This window comes from Lepisma saccharinum, chromosome 2 (assembly GCF_977018435.1).
Source record: "Lepisma saccharinum chromosome 2, izLepSacc3.1, whole genome shotgun sequence".
In the NCBI taxonomy this organism is placed as follows: Eukaryota; Metazoa; Arthropoda; class Insecta; order Zygentoma; family Lepismatidae; genus Lepisma; species Lepisma saccharinum.
Window position 1 is genome coordinate 154811889 of NC_139230.1, and position 16030 is coordinate 154827918.

The 16030-nt window shown below is 38.9% G+C and overlaps 1 protein-coding gene across 3 annotated transcripts in view; it reads right to left on the reverse strand.

Moving 5' to 3' along the window:
* Nucleotides 1-15685, reverse strand: part of LOC145984153 (ras association domain-containing protein 1-like) — a 356774-nt gene extending 341089 nt beyond the window's left edge. Inside the window, exons 1-2 of one of the 3 annotated variants that reach the window (XM_083117632.1) lie at nt 15584-15685; nt 2032-2077 (exon numbers count right to left, since the gene is read on the reverse strand). The gene's annotated coding sequence lies outside the window, so the exon portion shown is untranslated. The remainder of the gene's footprint in view (nt 1-2031; nt 2078-15583) is intronic. The other 2 variants (XM_083117628.1, XM_083117629.1) reach the window with 2 other exon arrangements.
* Between the last annotated feature and the right edge of the window lie 345 nt (nt 15686-16030).

Here is a 16030-nt window from a genome sequence, read left to right on the forward strand (position 1 = left end):
GCATGTTGTGGAGGCTCTGGGGGACTACTTTGAGGGGTCATAGGGTGCTTTGTGTGCTCCTCTTTTTTTTGTACTCCCAACATAGCCTTGTGACTAATTCATGCATGTAGAATGATACTTTTTTTTGGGCACTTTCCTACCAACCTCTGGTACAGATGACGTCTATTGTTCAGTTCAGTGTCTTACATTTGTAAATTTCAAGTTTTCGTGCCAGTACTGCAGGGGGAAAAAAAAAGATGTAATGACTTATGCCTCAACCCTCATACCTTTGTGATTGTCCCTTCAGTTATCTCATCACCTTTCATTCTCATCTTTGCAATTTGTCAAAAGTGGCAGAAAAGCAAAGTAAAATAAATCACATCGTTCATTCATTAAAATTATCAGGACATTAGTGCCCACAAATAAGTGATAAGTTCTGCACATTTTGAAATTAATTTATATATAAGAATTTATTTTTGAACACAATGTTATTGTAATTACTCTGCTTGAGTATTTCCCAGCATATTTTTCAAGCAATAGGAACTCCTATAAATCTAGCTCAAAAATATTACACAGGCTTATGTATTCACTCATGGAATTCTTATTTCTTGGTACAGTAGTCTCTCAATCATTTTATTTTCACTCATTGTATAGGAGTAATATGCCACAAAAAAGTTCATGGTGCAATAGCCCTCTAAGGGCCAGGGCCTGCCAGAGCAGCTTTTTTATTGGGTGACATGTGGTTAGAACATCAAGTCCCATCACTGCATTTTTCTGGCTTTCAAGATTGGGACCTTCTTCTTTTCAAGTAGCTCCCCAATTGTCCTCATGATGATGGGCCAATGCCGAAATTTTGGGAGTTTCCACCAGGAAATGAACCCGGGACTGCTTGCACCAAAAACAAGACAACCACCCGGCTAATGCCACCCTAGGAAATTATTAAACTAGCCTTCAGACAGAAGATAATTCAGGTCAACTGGATATGGGTAATGCTTCTTTAAGGTTAAATTTGAATATTTCTCTTGGCATTAATTGGCCTACTTGAATCATGTGTTGCTAAATGAGTTTTACCAGCCACCAATGGAGGACTATGACAACTTAAAACTAAAGAATCCAGTCAGATTTCCATTCGCATGATAAAATACATATAAATTAATTAAAACCTCAACTGTCTGGGAAAATATGTAAAGAAGGCAATATGGTGTGCATCCATTATTCCTTATTAAGTATATTCTCAATGTGGTTTGCCCCCTTGTGGAAAAATCTGTAAAACTAGATTTTACTCCAGATCTACAGCATAGCGCATATTGTATCTACAAATATCAGTTGGCAACACTGTTGGAATGCAGGTCGAATGTGCGGAAGTCTCCCATCAGCTTGCCATGGAATGTTCACCAATTCAGACACTAATTATGGCAGTGGACTCATTCATCCAAACGGGTTGCATTCAGGAGACACAGCAAGCACTGCGAAAAGAGTCCAATGATGGCTGCCGTCAACCCGTGCCACAACATGATACGATGGGTCAGACAATAGAAATCCAATGGCAGAGTGGAGAAACAGAAGTCTCCCAGTCGGAGGAGGCATATTCTCTGGCGTCCTGATGCTTCTCAGTGCTGTGGCACCTGAACAGGTGAACATTCCATGGCAGACTGATTGCCAGACTCGCAGCTGCCTAAGTACGGAAGACTTCTGCGCACCTGCATTTCGACAGGGTTGCCAACTGACATTGGTAGATACAATATGCAAAACCTTGTATATGTTTCAATAAGGCACTTGTTTCTAAATTACATAAATTGCTCATGCATCCAGATAATTTAAAAACCAGGCAATATTTCAACTAAAAAAAAAATACATTCACAATTACATTAGAACATAAACATTTCTGAGAATCATGCATCTGAAACACAGGTTTAAAGAAAAGTCCCTAACATATGAATAGAATCTAAAATGGAAAGTGAAGCAGCCACCACTTTATTTCCACAGTTTCAACAAAAACAGAGGCAAAGTTCCTCAATTGAAAAATACATGCATTATATTTGACCCACATACCTCAATGAGCAATTATTCAGATGACATTGTACTACCATCATGGCACCTAAAATAGAAAATGCAATAAGTAAACACATGAGAGCTAACTGTGGAAACACTTGGTCTTACAATGGGCCCTTATAACTGTAAAAAGAATACATACCAAAGTATGGTGACCTTATGTGTGAAAAGCACCACCAATGTCTTTATTTAATTCAATACCATCAATACTCAAAACCAAATAAAAGTTCTAAGGGAACAAGAAGGAAAGGTGACTAGGAATGAAGGTCAATTTCAGAACATGGACCAGGAAAGGTAGATGGGACATTTGGTTGATCCTAAGCAGGCCTAGGTGGGGGCGGAGTCTGAGGCATATTAAATGAAGGTCATCCAGAAAGAAAAAAGAGAACATTTTGGTGTAAACACAAATGACCAATGACGTGAGCAAAAAAAAAAAAAATTATGGCACAGAAACCTTACTCTACATTTCCACATAATTGCCATACCCATTCAAGCACTTATCACAGCATGATGCCAGTTTCTTGATACAGTCACTGTACAGATGTGAACTTTAAAAAGCTGTCCCTCCACTTAGTTGGAAACACTTCATTAGTCCTCTATTTTGATAACAGAGAGTGAAGGGCAGGAAGGTAATTGCAGACAAGGCCAGCTGTACACCGAGGCATGGAGTCTGAGCTGTAGGTTTTCGCATGTAAACTTGCTTCTTGCTTGTTTCCTGTTTGAGTCTTGTTTGACATTAACTGGGTAGTTTATGGAAGAACTGAATGTGTTCCTGCCTCTGTGTTTAGGGAGGGGGGTTGCCGAAACCTATTTGTTTCTAATTTGAATGTATTTTTATTATTCCCCTCGATGAATTGCTGTCATGGGAATGATCTAGCTCAGCAATGAATAAGTGAAAGAAGGATAAGAATAGCAAAATTCCATGCATGAATAACTTCCCTACTCCTGTCGAATGCTGCAGACTAATGAGGCTCTGGTGTTTGAACACTCAACCAGTGTAGCGGCATGTGGAGCTTGTGTTTTGTCCTGTTCATTTATGTTTGGGATTTCCCTATCACACCAATTGTATCCTACCACTTTTAATCCTCATCTCTGTGATTATCCAAAAGTGACACATGAGCACACTAAACTAATAAAATCAATCAGTCAGTCATATTCTCCCTGCATTTTTTGTTTTTTTTCTTTATCAAAAAACATTCATATACCCATAGGGATTATTTTTCATCATCATGCACTTAATCAATCTTTAATTGATGCTCTGCACTGTCTGGTCTTAGTGCCATCAATGATAATTAAGTGAAAGCTTCAATACAGAAAAACAAATGGTTACAGAGTAAATTATAACTGTTTGTTCAAATTTTAAAATATAACTCCAACATTAATTGTAGAAAAAGATCCATACAGAATGTCCAATGTGAAACGTCGATCAGCCTGAATTGATTCATTGATCTTTGTCTTTTAAGCCTCTGTCACAAGTGTCAGTCAATCAGAAAATTTGTTGTCATGCACACTCGTTCTTCTCGCATTAAACTTGGCACCATTTTCTCACAGATGATGGATTCATCACATCATTACCAAACACTTCCGTTATTTACTTATGAATTTCACTGGCATGAACTTTTCTTGCATGCAGAAACCTGATCATACTCTGCACCTCATACTTGACAGGATTCTCAATTTTGTTGCAGATGTTCAAGGCTCACAGCTTGACACCAGATGAGTATGCATACATGTCTGCAATAACTTGCTGCTTGGCTCAAACTGAGGGGGTGTAGGTGGAGTGTGCCACAGTCAAATGCTCAATCTTTCTGGAAAGCACTTAGTCACAGCTGATGAACTCAAATACACTGTCACTGCATGGTTGAATACATTGGCGGCAACTGAGTACAATGACTGCATCAACAAACTGGTATCACACAATGATAAATACTTGAATGGGTATGGCGAATATGTGGAAAAGTTGAGTAAGGTATGTAGTTTCTGTACCATAAATTTTGCACACATTATTTGTCATTTGTGCTTTACACCAAAACGTTCTTTTTTTTTTTCTGAAGGACCCTCATATATGCAGGGACAATAAGCAACATTTTTCAGAGGTCTGGAAAAATCAGAAATGTTTGTTCCTTAATCTGAAGTACAGATGTCCTATATAATCACAAAGCACCCCTTGCGTAGTTTTCTCATAAATTATCTTGGAATATTTCTTTATTTGGATATTTTTAAGTATTTGACATCCACGAAGTCAAGACAAATCAGATTTGTTACTTAATTAGAAGCACCAACTTTGTAAAATTTACAATAAACCATACATGCAGGGCTCCCTGAAGCATGGTACCTTGGGCGAGTGTCCCGAGTTGCCCCTTCCTAGGGCTGGCTCTGATCCTAAGACTGTGTCGATAGTGATGATTGTTTTGATATTTAAGGGTTATGGTTCCGATTGGATCATCATTTTTGCAAGTTTTACAGAAGGATGAGGAATGCATTTAGAATGAGGGAAATGATTGTGTACGTAAGTTTAAAGTTGGGAGAAACTAATTAGTGCATGCAAAAAATATTTCACTTGTGAGCAATGCTGTGCATGTTGTGTAAGTCACCACTGTTCTTTTTCATGGAAAATGTAACAATCCTAAACTACTAAAAACATGTATAAATAACTATGTGTGTGTGTGTGGAGGGGGGTTACAGAGAGTTAAGGGTACCATTAAGCCCTGGAGTGCTTAGCGTTTCAGCACTCTATAAGCATTGGTTGTTATGGCTGAAGGAAGTAATAGGATCGGCCACACGGACTGACTAGCCTGCGGATGCTGAACGTCTACCGCATTCCGTAAGGATCGCCCATAGCGGACAAAGTGCGGAACGAAGACTGGGCTGACTGATATTTCAATTGCATCTTATGGCATCGTCCACACGAGCGGAACGTCTGCTGGGCTGAATGATCACGTGACGCGCTTTGTTCATTGTTTCACACCACGGGATGCAGAGTTCTAGCGTTGTGTTTCTCATAAACGTTGTTTGTGCAAGTGAAGATAGGTGATCTAGATATAGATAAATTAGACACAGAAGTATTTATTATGGAAGTGGAAAAGAGGCCATGTATTTGGGATATTCGGTGTGAGAAATATAAAGACACAAACAGAAAAGATTCGGCGTGGAATGACATTTGCTGTACTTTGTTACCAAACTTCGCAGAGCTTTCAGTAGTTGTAGTACAACGAACCACTCATCTCTGGTTTAGTCACACATACATGCTTCCCGTCTATTGCTCCTATGCAGTGTGGAAAATTAGTATGATTTTCGACGCCGTTTGCAATATTCTTCCACATCTCTTCCGTTGGTTGAGATGAGGAGTGTCCAATATTGCACGACAAACTGTTCTGACAACCTCACTGGCCGTAGATTTGCCAATTCTATAGGTATAGTGCAGCTCAATAAGGTAGCAACCAGTTTCGGTCCAGGAACCTTTTTTCCCTGCATCAATTTTAATACGGTCCAGGGACCTTATTTCAAGAACAATTCAAATACGGTCCAGGAATCTTTTTTCAGCTTTCAGATGCAGAGAGGAAATCTGTTGGTAAGTCATGACTCATGTACGAGAGCTTATTCATAACACACCGCATGCAAACACATTAATCTGGATGAGTAATTTAAAAAAATGTTACTAATAAATATCTCAAAATACACCCGACATAAAAGGCATCCCCATCTCCCAAAAAGGGAATATCATTTTTTATATGTTTACATTCCCCACCAAAATATAATTGGCTGTCACTTGAAGTATTTGCAGTTTCTGCTGAGTGTCAGCATTTTTTCTACATTACCTTACGGACACAATGCGGAAAGAATGCTTAGATGTTAACCACTTTTTAAGCATTCTTTCCGCCCATGTGGACCGGGTGTAAGAGCACCAATCCTGATCCATTGAGGACCATGCACGAGGAGCATGGGTTATCAGCAAACATGGGAGTGGTGGATCATTTTCTCATACATTCTGCATTTTATTGTTCATTTGCCGACCCACGTCAGCTGCATCTTCTTGCTGCTCCTGTCATGTACCTTTCCCCCTGTATAGAAAATATGTATATATGAATGTCCACATAGAATCGGAACTTGGGCCCAAATATCTCACTTACTTGATTTTGTCCAATTTTGAAACAAACTATATGTTACGCAAAAGATTTAGAATTTTGAGAAATGAAAACAACTTTTGAGGGAATAAACTCTGAAAGAAAACAATTCTTAAATTTTCGATGTTTCTGGACACTAAAAACCCATGATTCAGATATAATTTCCAATGCTAATTTTTGTCACCAAAAAATACAAACAACAACTCGTGCTATGGTATATCAGGCTCAATATGTTGAAAGCAGTGCGTATTTTCACCTAGCAGGCACATGGAAATTTTTACATGGCCATGGTTCCAATTTTGTAACGATTTTTACAAGTTCAGGGTAAGCAGATGTTTTCTCTATTTCAACTTTACGTACTATGGCTTCTAACCCCCCCGCACACAAATGCATTAATAATCCACCTTTTGTTTGAAACAAATAAGATCTGCAAACATTTTTTTTTAAATATATTCCTCTGAATTCAATTTATCTGTCTCTCAGGAACGTATGTTTGTAGATTATGCGATATTTTACCATTATGCCAAACTCAGGGTGCTAGGTACCAACAAAGTCCAAATTGTACTACATTTAGCACAATTATGCTTGGGTTGGCATCACTGCAAGAACCTGGACTCACTGTGTTCATTTCAGGCAAACACGCTCCTGAAATTATGCTTTCCCGCATGAATCACATAGAATGTTATGGGATCAGCTGAGGCCCTCGGAGAAGTGGCTCGACATGTGACGATGGAGCCCATGGCAGGAGCTAGATGGAAATTATCGTAAGGCCTAGAATTTCAGTTTTCTTGTATTAAGGGCGTCATTGAATAAAATTGTAAGTTGATTGATTGATTTGGTGTTTTAAGTCCACTTTATGCACAGTAAAGCTAATCGGGAATGGACCTACAGTTTAAAGTGGGATCCGAACCACTATGTGCCTCCACTAGGTATCGAACCCAGGACCTGTTGATTACTTGCACCAAAATTGCAAGTAATAAAATAATCTGTAATAGTGGGCTTCGTAATAGCTCTGGGCTTCTTATGAGCCTTTGCCACTAGTTATGAGTGGCCCAGGCTCCACTTCATCTGGTGGTCACGTCAAGACTGTTTTTTCTATATAGGTTGCGAGGGAGGATTAATTTGGAGTGGCCCAGGCTCCACCTTGTCAAAGGATTGATACCATTGGGAATCAACCCCAAAAAATGTAAAGCTCCTTCAGTATCTTTACATCTCCAACCCTGCTTTGGCCAGTCAGCACACAAAAGAGGATCAGTGTAGCGCACACGCTGGGAGAACTGTATGTCCACAACCATTCAGGGTCTAAGTTGCACATAAGCGGCACTGAAGGAGCTTTACATTTTTTGGAGTTGATTCCCAACGGTATCAATCCTTCGACAAGGTGGAGCCTGGGCCACCACAAAATAATCCTCCCTGGCAACCTATATAGAAAAACAGTCTTGATGTGACCAACAGATGAAGTGGAGCCTGGGCCACTCATAACTCTCCCTGGCAACTTCATGTACAAAAGGTCCTTGTAACCGACAGACGAGGTGGAGCCTTGGCTACCAAGAAAAAGCCTACAAGGCAACAATTCATTCTCTATATAGACACCATCCCCAAACACATCATGTGTCCAGGGATAGCAATGTAATTTAGTAGATCACACACTACTCCGAAACGTTGGTAATTTTTTAAAAATAACACAGTGGTTAAAAGTCCAAAAATAAGAATCAATAAATCACCACTGATCAGCTACAAAGGATAAAGTTTCTATAATTCCAATAGGTGTGTTTCACCTACATCACAAACTGTTGCATTGTGCCTTCGAGCAGCCATGATTGAGGTCAGTTATTGTAAGCATACGGAATTCAAATGGGCGTGGTGAGAGATACTAACATTAGTGCTTACAAAGAAATGTGCAGTTGCTGAAGATGTAACTAACGTTGCATGGTGGATATTTCCTTGCAAACGACAATTAAATTGGCCGCAAACATGGCAGCTGTGTGCATTCTGATGTCACATGAAAACCATCTATATGTTCAAAAATTCTAATTCAATTAATTTAAACGGTACAATATACGAGTTTATAATATTTAAGGTGCATGGTTTACATTTGATATTTTCACATACTCAGATTTGAATTACATCTACAAACACAAGTCACAAATTTTATGGGATATGCTAATTCACAAAAAAATTGTAATTTGTGTATTTCAAACTCAAATTTACCTAACAAACTTCAAGATACCTATCTTATTTTTGTAATAATCTTCAGTCTTTAAGATATATTGCTCTGCAATAAGATAATTCCCAGAGCCAATAATTCATGCATAATTCCCAAAATTCCCGGTGAGTAGCCACCCTGAAGTTGTACACGAGGATAAGAAGTGATGTTGATTTGTTGCTTAAAGTCCACTTTATGCACAGTAAGGCTAATCGAGACTGGATCTACAGTTTAAAGTGGGATCCGAACCACTATGTGTCTCCACCGGGTATTGAACCAGGGACCCCTTAATTTCAAGATGATGACGCTACCACTGCGCCATTGGGAAGGCCCAGGATAAGGAGTGACATAGGATACTGGAAATGACTGTGGAAGTAAGTTTGAAGTTCAGAGAAACTAATTTATGCACAAAAAAGTGTTTATCTGCAAGGAAATATTTAGTGAAAAGTAGGTTGTGCAATTCATGATGCACATCAGGCAACACTGTCTGAAGCATTTCTTTTGCATGGAAAACATTGTGTATATGTACATATATGTACAGGAGATGAAGGAAAGGGTAACGCTGAGATCTCGCACAAAGGAATTTCTTCATTTTTACAGGAGAAAGTACTTATGGAATTGAGTTTCTATAGATTGTTTAAAGGTCGTGGATGTATTTTTTTCCATCGTGCAATATATTTGACCGCAAATTTATGTATCTTTCAAGAAAAGTATCTTTCCGCCGCTCTCCGGTAACCAGATGTCGCGTACGTTTCATGACGTAACCCCCTTGAAGTGTTTCCAACCACGCGGTTGTTTTGAAAGATTTTTTTAAAATTTTCTTAAAGTTGTATCGCATTGTGTTACGAAGAAAATTTTAACTATGTTTGCCTAACCTAACCAAACCCAACCTTGCTGGAAATGGTTTGTCGGGCCATTCGTCAATGGTTTTCGGGGGATAAATTGAAGTTATTTTCTTCACAACAGCAAAATCTCACCTTCAAGAATGTTTCGAAATGCATAATCGGTAAGTACAAATGTTAAAAATGACGAAACAAAGGAGTAAAAAGGGTTTGTGCGAGATCGCACCAGTACCAAGGAAAGTGCTGAAATACAGGGTAGCAACTGAACCTGGCAGTCTTTAAGGCCCAAGTTCCTTTTGTTTTATTGTGATTTCATCATGCTACAGGAAGTAATAGGCTGAAGGAAGTAATAGGATCGGCCACACGGACTGACTAGCCTGCGGATGCTGAACGTCTACCGCATTCCGTAAGGATCGCCCATAGCGGACAAAGTGCGGAACGAAGACTGGGCTGACTGATATTTCAATTGCATCTTATGGCATCGTCCACACGAGCGGAACGTCTGCTGGGCTGAATGATCACGTGACGCACTTTGTGCATTGTTTCACACCACGGGATGCAGAGTTCTAGCGTTGTGTTTCTCATAAACGTTGTTTGTGCAAGTGAAGATAGGTGATCTAGATATAGATAAATTAGACACAGAAGTATTTATTATGGAAGTGGAAAAGAGGCCATGTACTTGGGATATTCGGTGTGAGAAATATAAAGACACAAACAGAAAAGATTCGGCGTGGAATGACATTTGCTGTACTTTGTTACCAAACTTCACAGAGCTTTCAGTAGTTGTAGTACAACGAACCACTCATCTCTGGTTTAGTCACACATACATGCTTCCCGTCTATTGCTCCTATGCAGTGTGGAAAATTAGTATGATTTTCGACGCCGTTTGCAATATTCTTCCACATCTCTTCCATTGGTTGAGATGAGGAGTGTCCCATATTGCACGACAAACTGTTCTGACAACCTCACTGGCCGTAGATTTGCCAATTCTATAGGTATAGTGCAGCTCAATAAGGTAGCAACCAGTTTCGGTCCAGGAACCTTTTTTCCCTGCATCAATTTTAATACGGTCCAGGGACCTTATTTCAAGAACAATTCAAATATGGTCCAGGAATCTTTTTTCAGCTTTCAGATGCAGAGAGGAAATCTGTTGGTAAGTCATGACTCATGTACGAGAGCTTATTCATAACACGCCGCATGCAAACACATTAATCTGGATGAGTAATTTAAAAAAATGTTACTAATAAATATCTCAAAATACACCCGACATAAAAGGCATCCCCATCTCCCAAAAAGGGAATATCATTTTTTATATGTTTACATTCCCCACCAAAATATAATTGGCTGTCACTTGAAGTATTTGCAGTTTCTGCTGAGTGTCAGCATTTTTTCTACATTACCTTACGGACACAATGCGGAAAGAATGCTTAGATGTTAACCACTTTTTAAGCATTCTTTCCGCCCATGTGGACCGGGTGTAAGAGCACCAATCCTGATCCATTGAGGACCATGCACGAGGAGCATGGGTTATCAGCAAACATGGGAGTGGTGGATCATTTTCTCATACATTCTGCATTTTATTGTTCATTTGCCGACCCACGTCAGCTGCATCTTCTTGCTGCTCCTGTCATGTACCTTTCCCCCTGTATAGAAAATATGTATATATGAATGTCCACATAGAATCGGAACTTGGGCCCAAATATCTCACTTACTTGATTTTGTCCAATTTTGAAACAAACCATATGTTACGCAAAAGATTTAGAATTTTGAGAAATGAAAACAACTTTTGAGGGAATAAACTCTGAAAGAAAACAATTCTTAAATTTTCGATGTTTCTGGACACTAAAAACCCATGATTCAGATATAATCTCCAATGCTAATTTTTGTCACCAAAAAATACAAACAACAACTCGTGCTATGGTATATCAGGCTCAATATGTTGAAAGCAGTGCGTATTTTCACCTAGCAGGCACATGGAAATTTTTACATGGCCATGGTTCCAATTGTGTAACGATTTTTACAAGTTCAGGGTAAGAGCAGATGTTTTCTCTATTTCAACTTTACGTACTACGGCTTCTAACCCCCCCCCCCTGCACACAAATGCATTAATAATCCACCTTTTGTTTGAAACAAATAAGATCTGCAAACATTTTTTTTTTTAAATATATTCCTCTGAATTCAATTTATCTGTCTCCCAGGAACGTATGTTTGTAGATTATGCTATATTTTACCATTATGCCAAACTCAGGGTGCTAGGTACCAACAAAGTCCAAATTGTACTACATTTAGCACAATTATGCTTGGGTTGGCATCACTGCAAGAGCCTGGACTCACTGTGTTCATTTCAGGCAAACGCGCTCCTGAAATTATGCTTTCCCGCATGAATCACATAGAATGTTATGGGATCAGCTGAGGCCCTCGGAGAAGTGGCTCGACATATGACGATGGAGCCCATGGCAGGAGCTAGATGGAAATTATCGTAAGGCCTAGAATTTCAGTTTTCTTGTATTAAGGGCGTCATTGAATAAAATTGTAAGTTGATTGATTGATTTCGTGTTTTAAGTCCACTTTATGCACAGTAAGGCTAATCGGGAATGGACCTACAGTTTAAAGTGGGATCCGAACCACTATGTGCCTCCACTAGGTATCGAACCCAGGACCTCTTGATTACTTGCACCAAAATTGCAAGTAATAAAATAATCCGTAATAGTGGGCTTCGTAATAGCTCTGGGCATCTTATGAGCCTTTGCCACTAGTTATGAGTGGCCCAGGCTCCACTTCATCTGGTGGTCACGTCAAGACTGTTTTTCTATATAGGTTGCGAGGGAGGATTAATTTGGAGTGGCCCAGGCTCCACCTTGTCAAAGGATTGATACCATTGGGAATCAACCCCAAAAAATGTAAAGCTCCTTCAGTATCTTTACATCTCCAACCCTACTTTGGCCAGTCAGCACACAAAAGAGGATCAGTGTAGCACACACGCTGGGAGAACTGTATGTCCACAACCATTCAGGGTCTGTAAGTTGCACATAAGCGGCACTGAAGGAGCTTTACATTTTTTGGAGTTGATTACCAACGGTATCAATCCTTCGACAAGGTGGAGCCTGGGCCACCACAAAATAATCCTCCCTGGCAACCTATATAGAAAAACAGTCTTGATGTGACCAACAGATGAAGTGGAGCCTGGGCCACTCATAACTCTCCCTGGCAACTTCATGTACAAAAGGTCCTTGTAACCGACAGACGAGGTGGAGCCTTGGCTACCAAGAAAAAGCCTACAAGGCAACAATTCATTCTCTATATAGACACCATCCCCAAACACATCATGTGTCCAGGGATAGCAATGTAATTTAGTAGATCACACACTACTCCGAAACGTTGGTAATTTTTTAAAAATAACACAGTGGTTAAAAGTCCAAAAATAAGAATCAATAAATCACCACTGATCAGCTACAAAGGATAAAGTTTCTATAATTCCAATAGGTGTGTTTCACCTACATCACAAACTGTTGCATTGTGCCTTCGAGCAGCCATGATTGAGGTCAGTTATTGTAAGCATACGGAATTCAAATGGGCGTGGTGAGAGATACTAACATTAGTGCTTACAAAGAAATGTGCAGTTGCTGAAGATGTAACTAACGTTGCATGGTGGATATTTCCTTGCAAACGACAATTAAATTGGCCGCAAACATGGCAGCTGTGTGCATTCTGATGTCACATGAAAACCATCTATATGTTCAAAAATTCTAATTCAATTAATTTAAACGGTACAATATACGAGTTTATAATATTTAAGGTGCATGGTTTACATTTGATATTTTCACATACTCAGATTTGAATTACATCTACAAACACAAGTCACAAATTTTATGGGATATGCTAATTCACAAAAAAATTGTAATTTGTGTATTTCAAACTCAAATTTACCTAACAAACTTCAAGATACCTATCTTATTTTTGCAATAATCTTCAGTCTTTAAGATATATTGCTCTGCAATAAGATAATTCTCAGAGCCAATAATTCATGCATAATTCCCAAAATTCCCGGTGAGTAGCCACCCTGAAGTTGTACACGAGGATAAGAAGTGATGTTGATTTGTTGCTTAAAGTCCACTTTATGCACAGTAAGGCTAATCGAGACTGGATCTACAGTTTAAAGTGGGATCCGAACCACTATGTGTCTCCACCGGGTATTGAACCAGGGACCCCTTAATTTCAAGATGATGACGCTACCACTGCGCCATTGGGAAGGCCCAGGATAAGGAGTGACATAGGATACTGGAAATGACTGTGGAAGTAAGTTTGAAGTTCAGAGAAACTAATTTATGCACAAAAAAGTGTTTATCTGCAAGGAAATATCTAGTGAAAAGTTGGTTGTGTAATTCATGATGCACATCAGGCAACACTGTCTGAAGCATTTCTTTTGCATGGAAAACATTGTGTATATGTACATATATGTACAGGAGATGAAGGAAAGGGTAACGCTGAGATCTCGCACAAAGGAATTTCTTCATTTTTACAGGAGAAAGTACTTATGGAATTGAGTTTCTATAGATTGTTTAAAGGTCGTGGATGTATTTTTTTCCATCGTGCAATATATTTGACCGCAAATTTATGTATCTTTCAAGAAAAGTATCTTTCCGCCGCTCTCCGGTAACCAGATGTCACGTACGTTTCATGACGTAACCCCCTTGAAGTGTTTCCAACCACGCGGTTGTTTTGAAAGATTTTTTTAAATTTTTTTTAAAGTTGTATCGCATTGTGTTACGAAGAAAATTTTAACTATGTTTGCCTAACCTAACCAAACCCAACCTTGCTGGAAATGGTTTGTGGGGCTATTCGTCAATGGTTTTCGGGGGATAAATTGAAGTTATTTTCTTCACAACAGCAAAATCTCACCTTCAAGAATGTTTCGAAATGCATAATCGGTAAGTACAAATGTTAAAAATGACGAAACAAAGGAGTAAAAAGGGTTTGTGCGAGATCGCACCAGTACCAAGGAAAGTGCTGAAATACAGGGTAGCAACTGAACCTGGCAGTCTTTAAGGCCCAAGTTCCTTTTGTTTTATTGTGATTTCATCATGCTACGAATGCAATTTTTACATGGTTCGATTTCGATGTATGTCTGTTAACACATACTGCGGAGTTTTAGTGATTACTTAAGGTTTTGTTCAATATATACTTTCGTGGTTAGGTTAGGCAGGTTAGGTTTGGTTTCCTTAGCATTAAAATAAAGTCCCTAAATGCATTCTACTAAGGTTCCGATTTACTTCTACATTCATTCCCATGCTTCTACGATATTTACTGTCGCTTGTCGATGGAGAATATCTTGTCCATGAGAAGTGCGTAAGGTAATTTTTAAGTTGTTTTTTTTTCAACATAAATAACTTTTTTCAAGTCCAAACAGTGCTCATTACTTTAAGGAAGGTTCAAGTTTCGTGTGACAATGATTTCCAAAATTCTACGATAATTAGCTAGGATAATTTGAAAAATATCATAAAACAATCGGGAGCGAATTTACAATATAGAGAGTATCTCCAATTTTGTTAATATTTGGTGTACTAACTAATTTTGGCCTTCTAATCACGAATCTGTTGTTAAAATGTGGGGGTGATGTGTAGAAATTGTACATTATGCACGGGTAGCCCCACAAACCTTGCACGGGTAGCCCCACAAACCATTCACGGATAGCCCCACGAACCATATCCGGTAAGGTTAGGTTAGGCAAGCTTAGTTAAAATTTTGTTCGTAAAACAATGCAATACAGCTGAAAAAAATATTCCACTTACTTATATCAGCTTTCTTCCCGATTTTCACTCGTGATTGCATTTGTAGCATGATGAAATCGCAATAAAACAAAAGGAACTTGGGCCGGTTTCCGATATTCGATTTTGATATGCATAGCATACGTATGCATGTGATGCATTTTTTTCGCCCAATTTTTACGTTGACTTCTCACTCATCAGTACTGTTCAATTTGGTTACCTTCTGCAGCTCTAACATGGGTTGCAATGTTACTTTAACTTTACAGTTTGCCAAAAGTCAAAATGTTCATAATGCAGGAGTACACACGTATCAATTGATTACCTACACGAATACAAAGCATTCAAGAATGGCAATTTGTTTGTTTATAGGCTACTTAATACAACTGTAAATCTTTCCCACGCACGATACGAAAGAGTTAATTCAATTATTTTAAGGAATCCAAGTGTATTATTTTGACTGATGACAACGTTCGAGTTGTCATTGTCAGTACATTTACAAATTAATCAGACATAAATTGTACACATATTGCACACTTAAATAAGCATATAAGTATTAATATTATACGCGTTTTATTATCATAACCATAATATCTTATTTTGTGTGCAAATACTCACCTAAATTTTATTATACTTGCCGACTTCAACTTAGTGTTCAAACCGGAAACTGGCTAATTCCACTTTCCAGCTAAGCGCCATTAACGATTTCAAAGTTACCAGTACATACAGTAAAGTTGATTCAGCTGTCGTTAAAAAAAATCTTGTCATGTGTATGCGAATGCAAGCTTGTTGGACAGGGGCTTTCGATAGGTAATGATATTGATATTGACCACGGGCATCTTTAGCAGGTGGACAGGGAGACGCGTCACCCAATAATCCAGATCATTGGCGGTTTTAGCAGCAGGAACAGGGGCACGTGCCCTTACGAAATTGTTATATCTAGGTGTGTGCGGGACAGAATTTTTTTTTAGTCGGGACGGGAAATTCTTTTAATCCCGACATTCGGAACGGGAAAAATTCGCCATTCCCGACAAAGTCGGAAAATTTTCGGGACGGGAAATGTTC